This window comes from Diabrotica virgifera, chromosome 2, assembly GCF_917563875.1.
Source record: "Diabrotica virgifera virgifera chromosome 2, PGI_DIABVI_V3a".
In the NCBI taxonomy this organism is placed as follows: domain Eukaryota; kingdom Metazoa; phylum Arthropoda; class Insecta; order Coleoptera; family Chrysomelidae; genus Diabrotica; species Diabrotica virgifera.
The window spans coordinates 63,560,481-63,584,055 of record NC_065444.1 but is presented as its reverse complement, the minus strand read 5'-3'; the positions used below and the strand labels follow the sequence as shown (position 1 = coordinate 63,584,055).

The 23,575-nt window shown below is 32.8% G+C and overlaps 1 protein-coding gene and 1 non-coding gene across 2 annotated transcripts in view; one reads left to right on the top strand and one right to left on the bottom strand.

The window, feature by feature from the left end:
- The window catches only part of LOC114326263 (out at first protein), a 590,880-nt gene that overhangs the window by 288,113 nt on the left and 279,192 nt on the right, over nucleotides 1-23,575 (bottom strand). The gene's annotated exons all lie outside the window — the stretch shown is intronic.
- Nucleotides 1,267-1,346, top strand: Trnal-uag (transfer RNA leucine (anticodon UAG)). The gene has a single exon. It is a non-coding gene; the product is annotated as a tRNA-Leu (tRNA).

Genomic DNA, 23,575 nt, shown 5'->3' with positions numbered 1-23,575 from the left:
CGTACTCCAATCAGAGTAAACATGTAAATCAAAAATGAATAACCACTTTCAATTTCGCGCTGAGCAGATGGGAGACGTGAATTATAAATTGTAAAATTCCCCCATCTTCCTTAGTCTCAGCATCCGTTATGGCTTGCAAATTATAGAAGCCCCTTAGGTGTTACCAGAGAAGGTTCCCATTGTTTTTCAATCTGGTAGGATGTAGAGTAACATTTTTGGATGTTGTTTTATGTGATATTAGATTGAAAACTTAGTTTTTTGCTAGCAGTTGCCGCTAGGGCATCCCTACCATTTCGTTCGTTGCAATCCGTGACTGCACGCCGGGGTTTGTCCTAGTTGGGTCAGAGAGAGCAGCATATGTGCCTCCTGATGAGAGACTAATAAGTTTCGAAACCGGTAGAGGTACTTGCTGCACTCTCTGATTGAACTGGAATAATCATGCGGCTGTAGTTTCGTGTTGCAACGAAATTGAAAGTGGTTATTTATTTTTTAATTATGTCAATATTTATATTACTGAATATAGAATCGAACACCCTTTCAAATGAACTATCATACGACCTCTAGTCTCATTTAAAAAATCATCGATTCCGTCATCACGTCTATATGGATGACGTCACTCGTATGAAAGATATGCCAAAATATCGTAATTTAAAAATAAAAATCGACCCGTTTCGGGATTTTTCTTTAAAGTCGCCGGTTTACGAAATATCGAATTTATCCAGACATTTGCACCATACTGTATAAACATTTGGCTTGTCCACTGTCCACTGGACAATGTCCAGTGTAGATAAATAATATCGGCAGGGCTAAAACGAGCTTTCCAGTGAAAACTTTTTACCTTTATTTTTTTAATTACCATTACTCCATTTCTCATTTGTTTGCGTAATAAATATGTGATGTGCACAATAATTAGGTATTGCGTGTAGGAATATAACTTTCCTGAACATAACTAATGATTTTGGATTTTGAATGAGTTACTACTTACCTACAGTATTCGTCTACAAAATTTTATTTATAATAAACACCATATTACATTAGAGAAATCAAACGGACACATTTTATCTTTGGGATTTTTTTTGTTATAATGGTAATATTAGGTACACAACTTTTTATTGACGAAATTATTGAAACTTTCAGCAGTTTCGGTTAACAGGGATTTTACTGTATTTATATTAAAAGACAAATCAAGATTTTATTTATTTCATATCAAAATAAATTAAACTTGCGTTACTCTGTGCTTGTGTATTTTAATCAATAAAGTCCAACGGCAGCGTGGCCGAGCGGTCTAAGGCGCTGGTTTTAGGCACCAGTCCGAAAGGGCGTGGGTTCGAATCCCACCGCTGTCACAGTTTTTTTTTGTTTTTTTTTTAGTTTCATCGTGTACATATTATCTGGTTTGAAAATATCTGTATTATAAAAATGATTAAATTAAAAACTGAAGTTAATGAAAAGATATTAAAATATATTGATTTTAGATAAAAACTCTGAAATATTTAAATATTTTGCATATGGCTTCTTCTTTAAGTTCTATCTTCTAATTCCACCCCTCTAATTCTTCTGTACTACTGTATTCAAACCATTACCTCAAGTACTTAAGCCAGGATACTCCCTTTATTCCCTGTCTTGTGTCTTTTTGCTTTCCTACATTTCGCTTTCCTTGAAATTTGCTTTGCATAATTTGAGGAATAAAAGCAGTCCCTAGTTTACAGTAAGTACCAAGTTGTAGGTACTAATGACTATTTCCCCCACTCATCACATGTCCTAAGTACTCAAGTTTTACTCTTTTGACAGTTAAATGTTATTTATTTTCCAAGTTGGTTTAAATTTTTGTTAGTTTATGTTAGTTTAACAAACTAAGTTATCAATCGAAGTAGCGCAGAAAACGACAATAAATATCGCCTCCGTACCACCAGATTGACAACAGGTGGAATACTTTCTTTGGTTACACCTCCTGATATTTTCAAAATTTATAAATCATACAGGATGCCAAGGAAATTAAGATGAGAGAACTTTAAATAATTCACAACAACTCATCTACTCAGCGTGGTAAAGCTCCAACAAGAAAGATTCCTTAATACTCAAACAAAAGAGTAAATGAATTAAAAATGTATAAACATTCTCAATTTCTTTGCAAAACGAACATGCAGCAGCTGCATAATACTCTGGTTAAAGCGGAGAGTGCAGGAAGAGTGTATACCGGTTTCGGAGATCTTTTTCCCCTCATCAGTAAACCCATATCCTCTTCTCTCCGCTTTAACCATTTACCATAGCTTTAACCAGAGTATTATGCAGCTGCTGCATTTTCGTTTTGCAAAGAAATTGAGAATGTTTATACATTTTTAATTCATTTACTCTTTTGTTTGAGTATTAAGGAATCTTTCTTGTTGGAGCTTTACCACGCTTTTAAATTTTTTTTAACTAATTTAGATATTATCTCCTTTTCACGTGATTCTATGTTGTTGTATTTTGTTCCAACCTACACTGATATAGATTTTTTGTCGACTCATCATACAGTTGTTGTTTTATCAACTTGTTTAATTCACTACTTTATTGTTGCTTCTTCTATATCAATAAAAGTTGTGGTTAATATCCATCGTTTAGTATAATTTGTTTAATGCGGCTGGTAGTGTATGTATTATTGTAATTATCTACTGACTTACGAATATTAATGAACCTGCGTATTCATATCATGTAATTATTTGTGGCCACTTTTATTTAAATTAGATAATAAAGGGATTAACTATAAATTATGTTATCGGTATGTTTTGAAATATGGTAAATTCATATAATATATTATTTCTATTGTTATAATTACATATATCTAAAAATCATAACTGATTGCGTCTGCTCGTTTTTGATGGAAATTTAATAGAGAGGTAAATATTATTAATTATATTGGGATATTTCATTATATCAAAAAAGCTCTAGAACGAATCTGCAATCGATCAATTATTGAGTACGGAAATGACCAAAAAAGTGCAGCTCAAATCAGGGCCCCAATAGGTAGGTTTTCAATAGATTATTGATATTAATAACAGATACAAACAGGTTTCCCTACTTACATGTATCCGTATCTACAATGACAACAGTTTAGTACAACATGCACAAAATATAATGACATGTTTCTTAGTTGTCGTCTTTACAGTTTTCAAATAAGTTTTTAACCACATTTTTAAGGAAGACGCTCTTTTTTAAGTCATTATGTCAGATTTCGAAATTGTTATCTATTTGTGATCCAATAAGGATGCCCTCTTTGATACTTGTATGACAGTCCAGGAAACTTTTCCTTTAAGTATTATTGTGTTTCAATTTATCAATCAAAGATAGAATAAAAATTTTATTTTTTTTTAATATAACGCAAGCACATAAATTTGATACACCCTGTATATTAATTTGTAAATATTTATTAGAAGTTAGCTTTCAACGCAAAGTGGTTTCTCCTTAATGAATTTTTCCATGAAGAATATTAAAAACATTTTTGTAAATAAAAGTGGAGTGAAAGTTATTTAGGATTAGTATTTTAAACCGATTGTTTTACGGGAAAGGTCAAACCACAGGTAGATGTAATTATTAGTTTTTAGAAAAATAAAGGTAAAGAGAATTGGAATTTTAAATATGTTTGTTTAATGATAGGAATATTTAGATAATTTCCGAAAAGTCATAAGTTTTGAGTAGAAGTATTGTTTGATAGAATGACTGGATTTTTCGAATGAAACAGAGGAAGAGTGGAGAGAGAAATGTTTCTGATTGGCTTGGCAATTTGGAATGGGGAAAGTTTTGTTTGAATGTTGAGACAGTTTGTAAAAGAAAAGATTATTGTGTTACCGGCAGCCGAGAGGAGCAGTCAAAAGTTTTCGTGAGTAGTTCAGAAGCAAGTACTAGTGGTTGTGTTTGATAAGTGTAGAGTAGCTGAAAAGTGGAACGAGAGACAAATCAAATCGAGAAGAAATACCTCTTTGATTCTGTTAAGTCCAAGAGAGTAAGTTACAAGAATTATCGTTATTAAAATTATTTGTGACACCAAGTAAAAAAGATACTTGGGTTTCAGGAGATTATTGTTGAGAGAAAGAGAGGAGAGAGATTTGGAGTTTATTGAACGAGTCCTGGTCAAAGGAAGCCTGGCTTGTGTTTTGGAGAAATAGTTGCTGGTATCCTGCTGGATTGTTTGCTGAGAACGGAGAGGGCTTTGATTGGTAGCCTAACATAATCAACAAGGAGGAGCTGTTTTTGTCAAGAGGAGACATCATTGTGTGTGAATAAAAAAGGTCAGTCAATAACCTATGTGATAGATTTTTTTTTATAATCAGAAGTTAATTTTTTTACGTAAAAGCATATGAATTTAAGATTCCAACATTTCAAAAATTTAATAGGAAGTATAAGTAATTTTGCGAATACCAAATTTGTTTGTTTAGCTGGGTTGATTAATGGTATCAAGAACAAAGCGATAAATATTTGTTTGAATTAGATTAATTTATATGGTAAAAGTTTCTTTTGGACAGTTATGTCCACAGAATTTAACTGATAAATTTACAGAACATTGCTTTTGATAATAAAGGTAATTGTATGTTTTTATTTATGATTTTTCTATTTATTTCCTTTTCCTATTTTATCCCGATAAGGATCAACTAAGAGATACTGAAACCACGAGAGAAGATAAGTATAACATAAGATAATTTAGACATTTTTTTTTATATTATAAAAAGGCACCCTGAGATTCTTTCTTAATTTTGATGTATGATTTGCGTTAATTATATAATTGATCAAGTAAATAATAATTAATATAAAAGTAATAGAAAGCAGATCATAACAGTATATAAAACTTTGTTTATTCTTGTTATTGTATGCATTTCAATTTACCTTCATTGTATTTTTTTTTCTTCGATCTTAATTATTTTTTTTTCTGTTTGATTTTCTTTGTTCTTTGTATGTATTCTGTCAGCCTGGTGTTTTTCTTGAATTATTTTGAATCTTAATTTATTTTGTTCATCTAGTTCTATTTTAAATTCATCATCGAACCATTCTTGGTATTCATATTTTATATTTTTATTACTGGTTTGCTCTGCTTTGGTTTCTAACACCTGGTTAGAAGTCAAATCGAAAAAATCTTTCACAAAATTCCATCAAATTTTATCCTAGTTGTTTTGTGTCTTGTAGTGCTACTATTTAGTATTTATATTTTTTGTATTCGTCCACTAGGTGTTTTAATTTTCCCTCCTTGTAAGTTCCTCTTACATTCCATATCACTAATAATACATATTCGTTTATTGCTTTTTTTCATTAATAAATCCGTACATTTTGTCCATCTCGTGTAGCCAGCTCGACGTTGCCATGTCGCCTCCGTTTTACATTTTTTTGGTTTTACATTTTTGTCTTTTGCTAGTTGTGTTGGCTGTTACTCCATGTCCATATTTCTCCATCTATGATTAGTTTCTGATATCCTATGTTTAAATTTTTCCCGTTATGTCTCTTTGCTAGAATCTTACTTCTAATTTTTTTCTGGATAACTCTTCCTTTCTTTGACATATCATAATTTATAAAGAATCGTTCATCCCTTTTGTTTTTTAATTTAGGTTTATTTTTCATTGCTTCGATTTTATTTTTCACCCTGTTCAGTTCCACAATGGCAGTATTTTCTCATATTTTTCTTATTCCATTTACATCTACTGATGCACACTTGTTATTTGTATCAATTTTGAATCCTTGTATTATTCCACTTTTTTCACTTTATTTCGCTCTCTAACTTCTCAATTTTTTCGTTTGCTGTGGTTAATTCCGTTTTTAATTGATTTATTTGTTTTATAGCTTTTTCGCTTTTATCTCGCAGCTTTCTTATTAAAGCTTTCTCGCTGCTTTTTTGATCTTCTAGTTCTTTAATTTCCTTCTTTAGTTGTGTGATTTTGTCTCCGGATCTATATTGTTCTTTTTTGGGTGTTTCCATCCATTATTAATTACCTCATTATTTTCATCATTCTTTGTTTTGTTTTTTCACTTGTTCTTTCTTCTTTTCATTTTTGCGATGTTCTCGCCGTTTTTTATCTTTTGCTGCAGTATTCCTTTTTCTTTCTTCTGTGTTTCCGGATCTACATTGATCTTTTTTTATATATTTTACATCCAATGCTAATTCCCATATTATTTTCTTCATTTGGATACCCCACTTGTTTTTTCAATTTCTCTTTTTTGCGACGTTTTAGGTATTTTTTATCTCTTGCTACCTATTTTCTTCTCCTGTATCCTTCTCCTTTCACGTTTATCAGTTAGCTCGTCATCTGAATCCATCGTTCTTTATTTCCTGTAATATTCGAATGCATACCTACTCTGGATGTGTCCAACTCTTAAGCACTTTTATTTCTAGGTAAAAATCAGAATCCAACCCTGACTATCTGTTTATAATAAAATTAGGTATTCAAAACATTACCAGACAATGTTAGTGGCGCACAATACCTCTGCATGCGACACTATATATACAAGAATTTTCGATTTTATAAATCTGATTGAATTGAAAATTGGGTCAAATCCCATCTTAAAGTTTAGGAAAAGACTCGCCCATTCATATATCAACTCTCAATTTTGGTCTAAGGGTATGGATTTTACGGCCTTTCCCATTTAGGATCTGTTTTTCGTTCTCGTCCCCAAAACTCCCGAAAATTTCAAAAATTTAAGTCCGGTGTTTGCGGCTTCTCAAAGTACTGATTATTACCTTTCCAACGCATGTCTAATTTTAAAAATCGGTAGTACCATTCAAAATATACCGAGCTCAGACGTATGACTCAATTTTTATTTAAAAAGGGGAAAATGTTTGTGGATATGTACTCGTATTTATGTACAAGAATAAAAAACCGCTAAACGCCGTAAAAATGAGTGGGGCATACAATATTCCAGCTACAAAAGATCTGATATGAATATTAGGTGGCGCGAAAATGTATTTTCATTTTGATGCAAAACAAAATTATAGTTTTATTTTAAAAGATTTTTCCATAATATTTGATCAATTTGAAGTAAAACGCGCCACAAAAGAGTAACTTGGATACAGTTTGAATTTTGAAACTCTTGTGGCGCGTTTACTTCAAATTTAGCAAATATTATGGAAAAATATTTTAAAATAAAACTAGAATTTTGTTATGCTTCAAAATGAAAATACATTTTCGCGCCACGTTATATTCATATCAGATCTTTTGTAGCTGGAGTATTGTATGCACTATGCACCACTCATTTTTACGGCGTTTAGCGGTTTTTTATTCTTGTATCAGGAGTTTTTCAACGTTATTTATAAATTAAATGTATGAAGTTGAATGCAATGATCTAGTGTCCATCGAATGTACACTAGGTTTTTTTCTATTCGAAATAGATTGAAAAAAATATTGGGATGGCCGGTAAATAAACTCGGATTGTCCGTTGCCAGATCAAATTTAGTGTCGTAACCACTACAACTACATAAACCATTTCAGGAATAATCGTTAATTGAATTATACTTTTGTAGCTAATTAACTTCTAAACGGATTAACCGATTTTGATCACTAAACATGAGTTTGAAACGTATTGACAAGTAGTGCCTGATGCATCTAAGGTCAAGTATGATAACTGAAGCTATTACAGGAATTATTGAGCTTGAAAAACCGTTTTTTCCCAAAGATAATAGATTTGGTCATACTTATGAAGCCTATAACTTAAAAATTCGAATTTTCCCGGATATGAGGTATACACCGTTAGATTCGTCTAGAGTCCTTCTACAAACGCTCAGTTATTGGCGCAATTCGTAGGTTGAAATTTTGAGTAGTTGTCGAAAAACCAAAATTTTCAAAGTTTAGTTTTTGAGTTTTTCGGCGATACTGAGCCGTGTGTATGTCTGATCCTGACGGCTTATACACCAATTGAAATTTTAACTCAACACTATTGATTTGGTGTATTTGCGGTTCTCCTGTCTCTTCTTGAACCGAAGATATATATACCCCCAAAAAATATGCTGTTTTATTCCTACCAAGTCCTATTATAGCTGGCTTATGGGTGGTCAAAAGTCACAAACTACACCGGTTCTGAATCGGCCCTGACATCCTCTTCAAACAGAAAAAAAATTCAGATCGGTTTAACTTTTCCACACACATACATAGGTACATATAGTCCGTCCGCTATAACTTTTCCCATGCGGTACGATTCATTTTCAATCAAATTAAGTCAAAACAGAAAGTGAAACGTACGCCGATGTGTGTAGTATATAGTATACAGTATAAAAAATGTATATACACATTGACGTTCGTTTCAATTTATGTTTTGACTTAATTTGATTGAAAATGAATCGTACCGCATGGGAAAAGTTATAGCGGACGGACTATATACATACATATTATCCACAAACATTTTCCCTTTTTTAAATAGAAATTGAGTCATATTTCTGAGCTCGGTAACTTTTGAATGGTATAACATAACCGATTTTTAAAATTAGACATGCGTTGGAAAGGTAATGATCAGTACTATTAGAAGCCGCAAAAGTCGGACTTAAATTTTAGAAGTTTTTGGGAGTTTTGGGGACGAGAACGAAAAACAGACCCTAAATAGGAAGGGCCGTAAAATCCACACCTTTGGACCAAAATGGATGGTTGACATATGAATGGGTGAGTCTTTTCCTTAACTTTAAGATGGGAGTTGGCCCAATTTTCAATTCAGTCAGATGTAGAAAATCGAAAATTTCGTGTATATATAGAGATCTGCCGTTCTCTGGTAATGTATGTGTGTGGAAAAGTTACACCGATCTGAATTTTTTTTCTGTGTTTCAAGAGTGGGTCAGGGCTGATTCAGAACCGGTGTAGTTTCTGACTTTTGACCACCCATAAGCCAGCTATAGGGCTAGGTAGATACAAAATGGCATATTTTTTGGGTGTATATATCGTAGTGTTGTTCTGAAGCTATTTCCTTGTGGCATTTTTATAATTAAGTATTTTCTATGGGAAATAAGCCACTTTTGAATGGTATAACCGATTATTATAATAATCGTGGCTTATTTCCCATAGAAAATACTTAATTATATATCGTAGGTTCAAGGAGAGACAGGAAAACCACAAATACACCAAATCATTAGCGTTGAGTTATGCTTTCAAATGATGCCTAAACGGTCAAGATCATACCTACACACGGCTTAGTATAGCTGAAAACTGAAAAATTAAACTTTGAAAATTTTGGTTTTTCGACAATTATTTAAAATTTCAACCTACGAATTGCGCCAATCACTGAACGTTTGTAGGAGGACTCTAGACGCGTCTAACAGTGTATACCTCATATCTGGGAATATTCGAATTTTTAAGTTATAGGCTTCATAAGTATGACCTAATCTATTTCTTACGGGAAAAACAGTTTTTCAAGTTCAATAATTCCTGTACCTTCAGTTATCATAATTGGCCTTGGATGCATCAGATACTACTTGTTAATACATTTGAAACTCATGTTTAATGATCAAAATTGGTTAAGCCGTTCAGAAGTTATCGAGCTCCAAAAGTATAATCCATTTATGTAGTATATGGTTTATGTAGTTGTAATGGGGTTGTAGGGTTGTGTTGCAGAGGTAGTACCTTTTATCGGAACGATCACATCGAGTGTCATAGACAGGAGATGGTTCTTGATAACTGGTCCTCGCAAGACACCTAACTCTCACTTATGGCTCCACGTGCCACACCCCGGGCAACTGCATTGGTCTGCAGGCTAAACTAAGTGAGGGTAACCAGATATGGTGAAACTGTAACGTCTGTACCCAGAGTGGGCGGTTACAAACGGCGTCTGACCCAGAGTGGGCGGCCGAAACTCAAGCCAAGAAATGGCATGAAGGAAGGCAACGGGATACCACCTTCGTTACTTATTATCCCAAGAGAATCACAATGACGTCATTTAATTATAAAATTTCCGGAGTTATAAACAGTTCCCCAATCGGATCTCCGGGGGGAACGCAGTTAAATGATAAAAGCCTAACCCAATCGAACTTACGAAGTAAAATGAAGATCGGAACATGGAACGTGCAAAGTTTGTATGAAGCTGGGAAGCTGGCTAACGTAATCCAGGAAGTAAAGAGATTGAAGATAGATGTCTTGAGGATAGCAGAAACATGGTGGCCAGATGTAGAAAGGTGTGCTGTCGAAGGGGCAGTTATGTACTATTCTGGAAACCAGGATAAAAACCACAGAAAGGGAGTAGGTATAATAATCACGAGCAAATTATCTGCATCGGTAATACAGTTCTTCCCACTCTCAGACCGTATGGCCTTACTCAAACTGAAAGCCAGTCCAGTCAATATCAACATAATTCAGGTTTATGCCCCAACATCGGACTCAACAGAAGAAGATATAGAAATGTTCTACGCAGAACTTAAACAACTGCTTAGTAACGTGAAGAGACATGAAGTAAACCCCATAATGGGCGACTTTAATGCCAAGATAGGGAGAGGTAGAGACGACGATTTAATAGGCCCGTACGGCCTGGGAGAGAGAAATGACCGAGGCGAACGACTATATCAATTTTGCCAAGAGGAAGATATGAAAATATCTAATACCTGGTTCAAGCTACCACCTAGACGCTTATATACATGGAAAGCCCCAGCGGACCGCCCCGAGAGTATAGTTCGAAACCAGATCGATTACATAATGGTTAACAAAAGATTCGGATCATCAATAACTAGAACTTGTACATACCCTGGCGCCGATGTTCCATCAGACCATGTCCTGTTCTCTTAGCAGAAATAAAAATAAAAATCACTAATATGAGGAGACCTAAACCAGAACCAACAATAGACTATGCTAAACTTAAAGATGAGAATACCAGAAGAGAATTAAGTATGAAATTAAACAAAGAACTAACAAAGAATACAAAAGTAGAACTAGAAAGAGAAGTTAATTTGGATAGCACATGGAGAGCCATAGAGGAAACAATGACGGATACAGTTAAAAAAGAATTCGGTTATAAACAAAAAATACAAAAGAAAAGTTGGATGACTGACGAAATCCTGGCAATGTTCGAAGAAAGAAGAAAACATAAAAACCAAGGGAACCGAGACAAATATCGAGAACAACAACAACGCATAAGAAGAGAGATAAGAACGGCAAAAACAAGTGGCTAAAGAAACAGTGTGAGGAAATGGAACAGTTACAAAAACAACATGATGACCACAACCTACATAAGAAACTAAATGAGGTAGCTGGAATATACAGAAAAAAGAAATTTTCTAACTTAGAAAATGAACAAGGAAAAATGGCACAAGATGATAGAGAGAGGAAACTCATATGGGAAAAATATATCAAAAATCTCTTTGCAGACGAGAGGCCTGAGATAGAAGTCGTTCAGGAACAAGTGATAGATATTAACAACCTATCTGGTCCCGAGATCACAATTGAAGAAATTACTAGAGCAATAAATACCTCGAAAGACGGGAAAGCAGTTGGACCTGATAAAATTCCTGTTGAGTTACTCAGATTGTTAGATGAAGAGGGAATATACGATACTCCAAAGATTTTTCAACCCAATCTATAAAAAAGGAAAATTCCCTGTCCAATGGCTTGTATCTACCTTTATCCCTTTGCCAAAAAAGAACAACGCAACAAAGTGTCAAGAGCACCGACTGATAAGTCTGATGAGCCATTCTTTAAAAATATTCCTTAAAGTTCTTCACTACAGAATCTCCACAAAATGCGATAAGGTTATTGGTTGCTCACAATTTGGAATTCGAAAAGGCCTGGGTACCAGGAATGCACTAGTTGCAACCCAAGTGCTAGCTCAGAACTGCTACGATCAAAGGAAAGATGTAATGATGTGCTTTATAGATTATGAAAAAGCCTTCGATCGAGTACAACATCATAAACTCTTACATATACTAAAACAACTCGACATAGATCAAAAAGACATTCGTTGCATAGAGGCTCTTTACTGGAATCAAACAGCTGTCGTCAAGGTGGATAATGAAACAACGCAAGCTCAAAAAATTCTCAGAGGTGTAAGACAGGGATGCATTCTCTCCCCACTACTGTTCAATCTATATTCAGAAAGTATCTTCCAGGAAGCTCTTGAGGAATGCGAAAGCGGCATCAAAGTGAATGGTACCTGGGTCAGTAATATACGATATGCGGATGATTCGGTCTTAATAGAAGACAATATAGAAGACCTCCAAAACCTTCTTAATAAAATTGGAGAGCATAGCGAGCACATGGGACTTAGCATCAACATAAAAAAGACGAAGTTCCTTATAATCAGCCGTCAATTATGTCAACATCAAAATGCAAGACTAGCATATAACAACCAAGATGTAGAGCGCGTAAGAAAGTTTAAGTACCTGGGAACCTGGCTATGTGAAGACTGGATGTCGGATATGGAAATTAAATGTCGGATAGAAAGAGCCAGAAGTGCATTCATGAAATTCAGAAACGTCTTTGCGAACTCTGACTTTGACCTAAACCTAAGATTAAGATTCACAAAATGCTATATATGGTCGGTGCTCCTATATGGCATGGAAGGATGGACTTTAAAAATAAACACAATGAATAAGCTAGAGGCATTTGAGATGTGGATCTATCGACGAATCCTTAAAGTTCCCTGGACTGCAAGAATAACAAATGAAGAAATCCTGAGAAGAATTGGTACAGAACGACAACTGATGTGCACAATTAAACAGAGAAAAACGGCATACCTGGGACACATAATTAGAAATGAAAGATATCAGTTTCTGCAAACCTTAATTGAAGGAAAGATCGAAGGAAGAAGGGGAGTGGGCAGGAAGAAAATGTCATGGCTCCGTAATGTCAAACAATGGACAGGACTAAAAAACATAGGAGACCTAATACATACTGCAAGGGATAGAGAAAAATGGTCAAACGTGATCGCGAACATCCATTAGTGGATTGCATAAGAAGAAGAGAAGAAGTTGTAATGGTTACGACGCTAAGTTTGATCGGGCGATCCGAGTTCATTTGCCGGCCATAATTATTAGAATGGCTGGGGTATTAACTCGGATTGTCTTATCACAAGTCTGGTGTCGTAACTATACCCTATTCCACGAATATAGACTGTGTTTATATTTCGACAACGATTATTTTATTGTGCAAAATATGAAGAACGAAAATAAATTGCAAATTACATTGCTGTTTATTGGAATAATTATTAGAGCCGTTTACTTTCGTACTTCTTATGTTGCACACTGAAATATTCGTTGTCGCGATAATCCAAAACAAATGTATGTTGGTGGAATGAACCAGATCATTTGGGAGAGAATGCGACATAGGCGACGATTTATGACGCTTAACGTGTAATCGAGAAACATTACATTCAACTTCATGCATTTAATTTATAAAAAACTTTGAAAAACTTCTGATATACTCGGTTCGCTAAACTCAGACACAACTGGCTAGTGATTTTAGTAGGTAATTTTTTGGTTTTCGGCCAATTTTGCCAAAATTGGCAAAATTACTAACTATTTAGTAATTATTAGCTATTTAGTAGTTCTTTTTTTGCCATTTTCATCAAATTGGCAAATTTATTTACTAAAATCCCTAGCCAGTTGTGTCTGAATTTAGCGAACCGACTATACAAGAATATAAAACCGGTAAACGCCGTAAAAATGAGTGGTGCATACAATATTCGAGCTACAAAAGAGCTGATATGAATAGTACGTGGCGCGAAAATGTATTTTTATTTTAATCGAAAATAAAATTTTAGTTTTATTTTGAAAGATTTATTCCATAATATTTGCTAAATTTGAAGTAAAACACGCCACAAAAGAGCCTCAAAATGCAAACTGTATCAAAGTTACTCTTTTGTGGCGCATTTTATTTCAAATTTAGCAAATATTGTGGAAAAATCTTTCAAAATAAAACTAAAATTTTATTTTCCATTAAAATGAAAATACATTTTCGCTCCACGTAATATTCATATCAGCGCTTTTGTAGCTGGAATATTGTATGCACGACTCATTTTTACGGCGTTTAGCGGTTTTTTTATTCTTGTTTTATTTACAATTCAGTTTGTGATTAGTAATATTCTTTATTTTCCTGGAGTAATGTACCATTCACAAGATTGTTTTCTCAAAGTTAATTAGTAAAATCTAGGTACAGAAGAGTTGTAAATAATAGTTGTAAGTTATTATTAAAGAGAAAAAACTTTCAAAATTAATAAAATTAATAAATCATGTGTATTCCATTTGTGACACTGACTATATGAAACACCTACCGGAATAGGCACTCCCGAAGCGAAACAAAATCTTATAATCAATTTGAGTTCATCATTCATATTACCACTCTGTATTCATTCTCCTTTGAGACCAGACCCCAATTAGGTGCTACACAGATACACATCTGTTGTGTTTCCAGCTGAGCGATGCTAAACTGATTGTGAACTTGTAGAGACCTAGTTATTGGAGAAACTAACTAAGAAAACTTCAGACCGACCGACTAAGTTTGGCCCTTCTGCCACGATTCGCTGCTTCCTCTCTCTCTATAATTTCAATGAATTGTTGGCTCAATAGTTATCCCTTTGATTCCGCCGAGTTTCAATCAGATTATCCTGAAGCGATCCCTTATTTAATTAACCAGCAACGTTCTTGACAAACATATCATCAAGATCATTATTTGTGTAAATACCTTCCGGTTTCTTGTGTTAGTTTCAATTTAATTTAACTTAAAAAATGAGAAAATAATTTGAAATGTAGAAAAAATAATACTTAATATTAAACAAGCTGAGAATGCGAGCATTATCATAATGAACACTTTGTTTACGTTTCGCAAACATTATTTGAAACATATAATAAATTACGTCAGTTAAAAAAAATTAATTTATATGCAATATATTACTTAAATTATTTTAGTATGGTATAGTTAGACCCAAACCCAGACATCAAAAGTGAAAGTTATCCTCCAACACCAAATTGTTCTATATGGTCCACATAATGTTCAGAAAAAAGTCACACCATTTTGAGCGTCGGGTTTGGGGGGGAGAGGGAGGAGAAATCTGCAAATTCGTAGTTTTTTATGTTTTTCGTCAATATTTCTAAAACTAAGCGGTTTAGCATGAACAACCTTCTACACAAAATTGTTCTACATTAAATTTGAAATAAAAAAGGCCCTATGCATAACCCTTCTAAAATGAACGGTTCCAATGTTACGGAGTATAGTATAATTGGTCCAAAAAAAGGCCTAACTCAGACATCCAAAGTAAAAGTTTTCCTTCAACACCAAATTGTTTTATATAGTCCACATATTGTTCAGTAAAAAGTTACACCATTTTAAGCGTCCGGTTTGGGGCGGGGGGAGATGGGGGAGAAGTCGGTAAATTAGTAGTTTTTTTAAGTTTTTCGTCAGTATTTCTAAAACCTTGCTTTAGCCTAAGGAATGTTCTATAGAAAAATGTTCTACATAAAATTTAAAACAAAAAAGATTTTATACATAATTGTTATAAAATCAATGGTTCCAGAGTTACGGAGGGTGAAAGTGGAGGTTTTCGATACTTTTTATATTTACCGATTTCTCCCACCTCTCCCCCCCCCCCCCAACCCGACGCTCAAAATGGTGTGACTTTTTCCTGAACATTATGTGGACCATATAGAACAATTTGGTGTTGGAGAATAACTTTCTTTGGATGTCTGGGTTTTTGGTATAGTTATATCATAAATATTGCCCAAGAAATATAAAAAGTATCGAAAACCTCGACCTTTCTCCCTCCGTAACTCTGGAACCGTTAATTTTATAACAATTATGTATACAACATTTTTTGTTTTAAATTTCATGTAGAACATTTTTGTATATAACATTGTTTACGCTAAAGCATAGTTTTAGAAATATTGACGAAAAACGTAAAAAACCTACTAATTTACCTACTTCTCTCCCATCTCCCTCCCAAACCGGACGCTCAAAATGGTGTAACTTTTTACTGAACAATATGTGGACCATATAGAACATTTTGGTGTTGAAGGAAAACTTTTACTTTGGATGTTTCAGTTAGGCCTTTTTTTGGACCAGTTATACTATACTACCTCCGCCTATCCTACGAAGACAAAAGGCCTTGATAACGGAGTATTCGAAAGTAAATAGCAACTTGCAACTACCAATCCATGAAGACATCCCGAGTTTAGCAGCAAACCGACTCCCATCCAGAAAACCACCCATAAGAACAGCCCAACAGCTAACGGCAGATGCTTTCAATGTTACCTCCAGATGGCGCACGCTGTGGACTGAGGAAGCCTCACCTGAAGTATCCAACCTTATTGACCCAGTCCAAAAGCCTGATGGCTTCGACCAGCCACGAAACATATGGAAGAGCCTAAACCGAATTAGAACGGGACATGCAGTATGCGCACACAACCTACATAAATGGGGAAAACAGCCTACCTCCAGCTGCGACTGTGGTGCTCCAGATCAAACCATCCAACACATAGTGGAGACATGTGAATTGAGGGCGTACCGAGGAGACCCAAAAGACTTTTTCAAAACTACGCCTGCAGGCCTTGAATGGATAGCTCAACTCGACTTAAAGATATAACCTTATCTGTTTGTATTATCTTATATTTTATCTGTATTTTGTCTATGTTCGTTTTTATATAAGCTTATGTTTGTATTTTTGAATTATGTACGTTTTTTTACAATTATTATTGTATTTATTCCATGTATTGAGCCATACGCTAAATAAAACCTCCGTAACTTTGGAACCATTCATTTTAGAAAGATTATGCATAGGACCTTTTTTATTTCAAATTTAATGTAGAACAATTTTGTATAGAGGGTTGTTCATGCTAAACCGCATAGTTTTAGAAATATTGGCGAACAACTTAAAAAACTACGAATTTACCGATTTCTCCCCCCTCTCCCCCACAAACCCGACGCTCAAAATGGTGTGACTTTTTTCTGGACATTGTGTGGACCATATAGAACAATTTGGTGTTGAAGGATAACTTTCACTTTGGATGTCTGGATGCCATCTTTTGGATCAACTATACTATACTATACTATTTACATGATAATATAAGATATCATAATATGCCTTCAGTTAAAAATTCGATTTTTCGACTTTCGAGATCGGTTATTATGCTGATACTCGTAATCGACGTAAAAAACACATGGAATTGATATAATATCATATGCCTTAAGTGCATTGGTACAAAGTTTCGGCTCCAATGCTATTTAACTGGGCTTAATTTTTTTCGAACCCTGAGAAAACTAATAAGTATTTTTAAAAAAATTAAACGCAGAATGAAAGATTACGTTCTTACCGAGGGCCGAAAGTCCCCGAAAACTTATATAATGTTTGTTTTAATAAGTTACAGAGGTGAAAAACTAAGAGAAAATGTAATGTGATTTTTAATTTCAAATATCTCATTCAAAAGAAACTATTTATTTATTCTAAGGGACTTTCGGCCGTCGATATAGTCCGTTCTTTAACGGTAAAATATTGCAAAACCTCTTAATTTTAAAGAACCGCTTCGATTGACATGAAATTTGGCATACACATAGCTAACAAGTCAAACAAAAAAAGTGATATTGTGCCGATATGTGCTTTTGCCCTGGGGGTGGTTTTCACCCTCTCTTGGGGGTTAAAAAATATTCGTCCAAAGAAAGTCAGGAAATGGCTAAACTGGCTAATTTTAAGTAACTTTTGTTCTATAGAGTTTTTTCACTAAGTCAATACTTTCCCAGTTATTTGGCAGTGAATATGTTCATTTTTTCAACAAAATAACCACGCTTTTAGAAGGTTTTTCGAAAAAAACTCAAATAGTAAGTATTTTTTCGAAAAAACGTTCTTTGCAAAAATGTAGCCTGTAAAAATTTTTAAAAACTGGTGTATATATCACGTCTCTACACCTAGTGGAAGCAGAGTTATAGCTAATGAAAAATGGGTTCACATTCGTCAAATTCCAAATGCAATACTTTAACGTGAAATAACCAAAAATGAAGCACATTTCGGGGAAAACTCATTTCAACTTATTTAAAGTGTTTAAAAAAGCTTCATTTGTGTTTTATAAAAAAAAAATTCTAGCATCAAAATTAAACAAGTTACGCTCAGAATAAAGTTAGTCCCTTTTGGTTTTGGTAAAAAAAATCGAGAAAATCACCCCCTAATTAGTATCTTAAATAAACTTAATCGTTACGACTTCACAAGTTTCTTGACTCGTGTATATATTGTTTATATGATCTGTAAGTTTCATCGGTTCAAAGTCCTTATTATTGAAAGAGCTGTAGTTAAAAGGGGTTGAACGGGTCACTGATCACGAATGTATGCAAATTTAGAAACACCAAATCTTAATCAATTTTTGTCTAACAGAAAAATAAAAAAATGCATGATATTCAGAAAAGCAAATCTGACTTTTTCTGTTTTTCGAGATTTTTGGTATCTAACAATTTTTAAGTTATTTTGAAAAACAAAGCATATTTTTCAAAATTTCAATTTTTAAAAATTTTACTTTGAAACCAAATTTTTTCAAAAATAAGCACTTTGAATCGATGAAACTTACAGATCATATAAACACAACATAAGTAAAATAATTTGTGGAGCGGTAACGATTAATTTCATTTAAGTTGCTAATTAGGGGGTGGTCTTCCCGATTTTTTTTTGCAAAAACAAAAGGGACCATCTTTATTTTGAACGTAACTTGCTTAAATTTAATGCTAGAAACTTTTTGTAAAAACAGAAATAAAGCTTTTTTTAAACACTTTAAAAAAGTTATAATGGGTTTTCCCCAAAAAGTGCTTAATTTCTTGGGTATTTCACGTCGAAATATTCTATTTGAAATTTGGTGAATATGAATCTATTTTTCATTGGCTATAGCTCTAGTTCTACGAGATCCAGAGACCTAACACGTAAACCATTTTTTTTACTTTTTTATAGGCTATATTTTTGCTAAGAAAGTTTTTTTCAACAAAATACTTACTTTTTGAGTTATTTGCGAAAAACCGTCTAAAAATGTGGTTATTTTGTTGAAAAATGAACATATTCACTCGCAAATAACTCGAAAACTGTTGACTTGGCGAAAAAGCTCTATAGAACAAAAGTTACTTAAAATTAGTTAGTTTACCCATTTCCGGACCTATTTTGGACATACATTTTTTCACCCTCAAGAGGGGGTGAAAGTCACCCCCAGAGCAAAAGCACACATCGGCACAATATCACTTTTTTTCTTTGACATGTAAGCTATACGCATGCCAAATTTTATGTCAATCCAAGCGGTTATTTAAAATTTAGAGCAAAAACCGTGAAAGAATGGACTAATAATAATTTAGTCTTTCATTCTGCGTTTAAATTTTTTTTAAATATTTATTAGTTTTTTAAGGATTCGAAAAAAATGGACCTCATGTCCGTGGTGATATTTTCCAAATCGAACATTCACTATCTTTGTCATACAACGCACTGAGTCGAATAGAATATGGTGAGACAAGACAGTGACAATTTTAAATATTTGACATGGCATCGGGAATATTTTTAGTTGTTGATTAAATAATATGGATAGTGTATTTTTTGATAAATAATTGAGTTAAGACATGAACTTAATAAAAAGTTATTTACTGTTTATTATTTGTGAAAGATCCAAGCAGAGAATACACTAGGATATATTCTGTGATCCAAGTATTTTATTGTTAAAGATGTTCAAAATTGTAAGCGTTCCATAATAACAATATATTATTAAAAAATCACTTTATCACTTTTCCTCTTGTCTCGATTAGTGAAAAAATTATCATATTAATTAACTGAATTAATAATTTAGTTATATAAGTAACAGTTATACAGGTTATATAAGTAACAGTTATCCAAGAACAATCAAAAGTCATCTCTAAGTTACTGATGACAACGTCATGTATTATGTACATATCCATATAGGCCAGGGTAATAAGGCAAAAATATACCCTGTTCGTGACACTCGAGCAGCCAGGGTACTGAAGCGTTTTTTCGACAGACAATACCTATGAGAACAAATTGTAACTATTTCCTGCGTAGGATCTGGCGGACATTTTTATTTATAAACAATTTATTGTCGAAAAACGGCATTTTTTCCGTTTTTTCTCAAATCAATGGATAACAGTGTACCTTGTGGTTACATTAGTACAAACATCTTCGTGAGCATGGAAAAAGCTTTAAAATGACGTATTACACAGATTGATATACTTATTTATTGTTAATATAATTGAGAAAAAAGGTGTAAATTGCAAAAAAATTAATTTTGCCATAACTATTGTAAAAATTAGTGTACAGCTTTGAAATTTTTGTCAAATGAGGGTTTTGTAGTGCGTAATATGTGAGAAAAATTTCGAAGCGATTTATTCAATTGTTTATGTTTTATTTAAATTGTTTATCCCAAAGAGCTTTTTTTTGCAATAAAATAAGTCAGAAAAACAGAATCTTAGAACCATTCTGCAGGTGTCAAATAAAAGAGCATAAGCTAAATTTTTAAACTTGCTTAAAAAAAGTTAATAAAAAGTGCATTTATTAGTAATAAATAATTATGCAAAAGTCTCGTCAATTTTTCCTTATAAACAATTTGAATAGCTTTTTTGTTATGGCCGGTACAAACATTTTTTTACATATTCTACAAGATGGTATTTTTACACAAACTTAAAAAAAAATAATTTAGCCTAGGTCAATTAGGGCCAAAGTTAGCAACATTTTTTTTTAAATTTACAGCTAATTTGGTTATAATAAATAAGGATCGAAAATAGCGCTTTTTCACTTTTAAAGACATGAAGTATTCATAAAAAAATTCTGGCTCTATTTGCTTTTCAAGGGAGAATAAAGCTTCAGAAATGAAGTATGTAAATCCATACGACCTAAAATTGAAATATTAACTTCAAAATCCTACAGTTTTTTGTATCTTGGGAACCAACCAATGGATTTTAATGTTTTTTTTTTAAATTAGTATGTACTTTTAGCGTACTTTACAAGTATGGAGTCAGTTGATTCATAAATTATAATAACCAATTTAATTTATTAAAAAAATTTATTAAATTTTTTACCGTGTTTTAGGTGCGCAACTACCAAGTAATATTATGTATATAATAATTGATAAAAAGTTGTTATGAATATATATAATATATACAGGGAGGGGCTAAATTATGGAAAAATTAATTTTCTCTAAAATGGAGGATTGTGGAGAAATCCCGAAACAGGTCGATTTTTATTTTTAAATTACAATGTTTTGGCATATATTTCATATTAGTGACGTCGTCCACCAGAGCGTGATGACGTAATCGATGATTTTTTTAAAATAGGAATAGGGGTGGTATGACACCCCATTTGAAAGGGTGTTTAATTATCTATTCATTAATATAAATATTAATATCATTCTTTATATAGGGTGGCCAAAAAAATAATTTTTGAATTAAATTAATTGACAAAAAAGAAGAATGTATACAGTTTATTTACCTCAAAATACTTTCTATCGCTCTCAGAAAATTGAAAAAAATGTTTATTTGGCTAATAAACATAGATTTCCGCTCAAATTAAATGTTATAACTGCAAAGAGGTTGTTTGTGATTTAATTTAAGCGAAAAGAAATTTTTATTTGTGAAATATTTTTTTTTATTTACTGACAGCAGTACAATGTATTTTGAGTTAAATAAATTACATACATTCTTCGTTTTGCGTCAATTAATTTAATTCAAAAATTATTATTTTGGTCACCCTGTAAAAATAAGGATATTTTTGTTTATATTACTGGATAGACAATTGAACACCCTTTCAAATGAGGTGCCACATGACCCCTATTCCCATTTAAAAAATCATCGATTACCTCATCACGCTCAGATGGATGACGACACTAGTATAAAATATATGCCAAAAAAATTGTAATTTAAAAATAAAAATCGACCTGTTTAGGGATTTTTCTTCAAAGTCGTCGATTTTAGAGAAAATGAATTTATTCCATAATTTAGCCCCTCTCTGTATATATTATATAATAATAGAAAAAATTCTATAAAAGTGCGACTTTTACTCGATAAGATACTTACAGTTGCAGTAATTTGAATTTTGTGATTCATTGTTTATCAAATCATTTTTATGTCTTAGATTTTATATTTATATGACTAAAAAATATAAAGTTTTTTTCAGTTACAAATTTAAGAAGATTTTTTAAAGTATACCTATAGAGTAACTATTTATACGAATTTTTTTATTAAAAATCATTACATGTGAGAAGAACTCATTTGGAAAGTATATACAACAGCTACTATTAAGTGGAGAAATTTTTTACTTTTTTGTAAAAAGTACATGTAAACATCTATTTGTAAGCTAATTTTTGAAGTATCCGAATATCTCTTTTCTTGAAAGAGCTGTAAATAAAAACACTGCTTTGAAGGTTTATTTAATTAAAAATATCAAACGCACTAAAAAAAAACAAAATTAACAACAAAACGAAACAATTCAATAGTGAGTATGTCCATCTCTTGCAGTAACGACTTCTCGCAATCTGTTTGGCATCGAATAAAGGTGTGTTAATATTGCCTGGGGAATAGTCCGATATTCCTCTACCAAGGCCATAACTGTACCAAATTTTCTGGAGGCCTGGGATAACGGCGAATAGCTTTTTTTTAATTCATCCCATAAATGCTTAACAGGATTGAGACCTGGGCTGCATGCGGGCCAATCTTATCAATCCAACCTCTATTTTATGAGTCAATCAGTGTTTTACTTACAAAAAATGATACAGCTCTTACAAGAAAAGAGATATTCGGATAATTCAAAAAACAAAATTTTAGTGATGTCTCTAGTATAATATGACAGGACTATGACACAAAATGAGCCCTTCCGTTTTTCCACAGAATTTTTTTAAGTTAAAGCAGAAAAAAAAACGGTTCCATTCACCCCTGTATAATGCCATGCAAGCAAATTTTTTTTGTTACCGGAAAAATACGAAACAATATCAATATACCTATGTATCTACAAATTGGTGCAAGAATCTTAAAAATCGGAGCACAAATATTAAAGTTATAAACTATTAAACTTAATCAAAAATTTTGGGTGGCCGAACTCTGTGTCGGTGAGTGTAGTAATAATATATTTATTACAATAATTTTTTATCAATTATTACATACATAACATTGTAGTTGTTCACCTAAAATAAGGTAAAAAAAATTTTTTTTTGAAAAAAAAATTGTTTAAACAAATTAAATTGTTTAAATAATTTATAAATCAACAGACTCCATATTTGTAAAGTACGCTAAAAGTACATACAAATTAAAAAAACATTTAAATCCATTGGTTGGTTTCCAAGTTACAAAAAATTGTAGGATTTTGAAGATGATATTTCAATTTTAGGTCGCACGGATTTTATGCTTCTACTTCGTCGGTAGCAAGCGGGTCGCGTTTGTACTTCATTTTTGAAGCTTTATTGACGTCTCCCTTAAAGAGCAAATAAATCCAAAATTTTTTCTGAATACTTCGTGTCTTTGAAAGTGGAAGAGCGCTATTTTCGATTCTTATTTATCATAAACAAATTAGCTGTGGATTTTTAAAAAAATGTTTAAAAAAACTTTGGCCCTAATTGACCTAGGCTAAATTATTTTGTCCTAAGTTCGTATAAAAATGTCATCTTTTAGAATATGCAAAAAAAATGTTTGTGCCGGTCATAACAAGAAAGTTATTC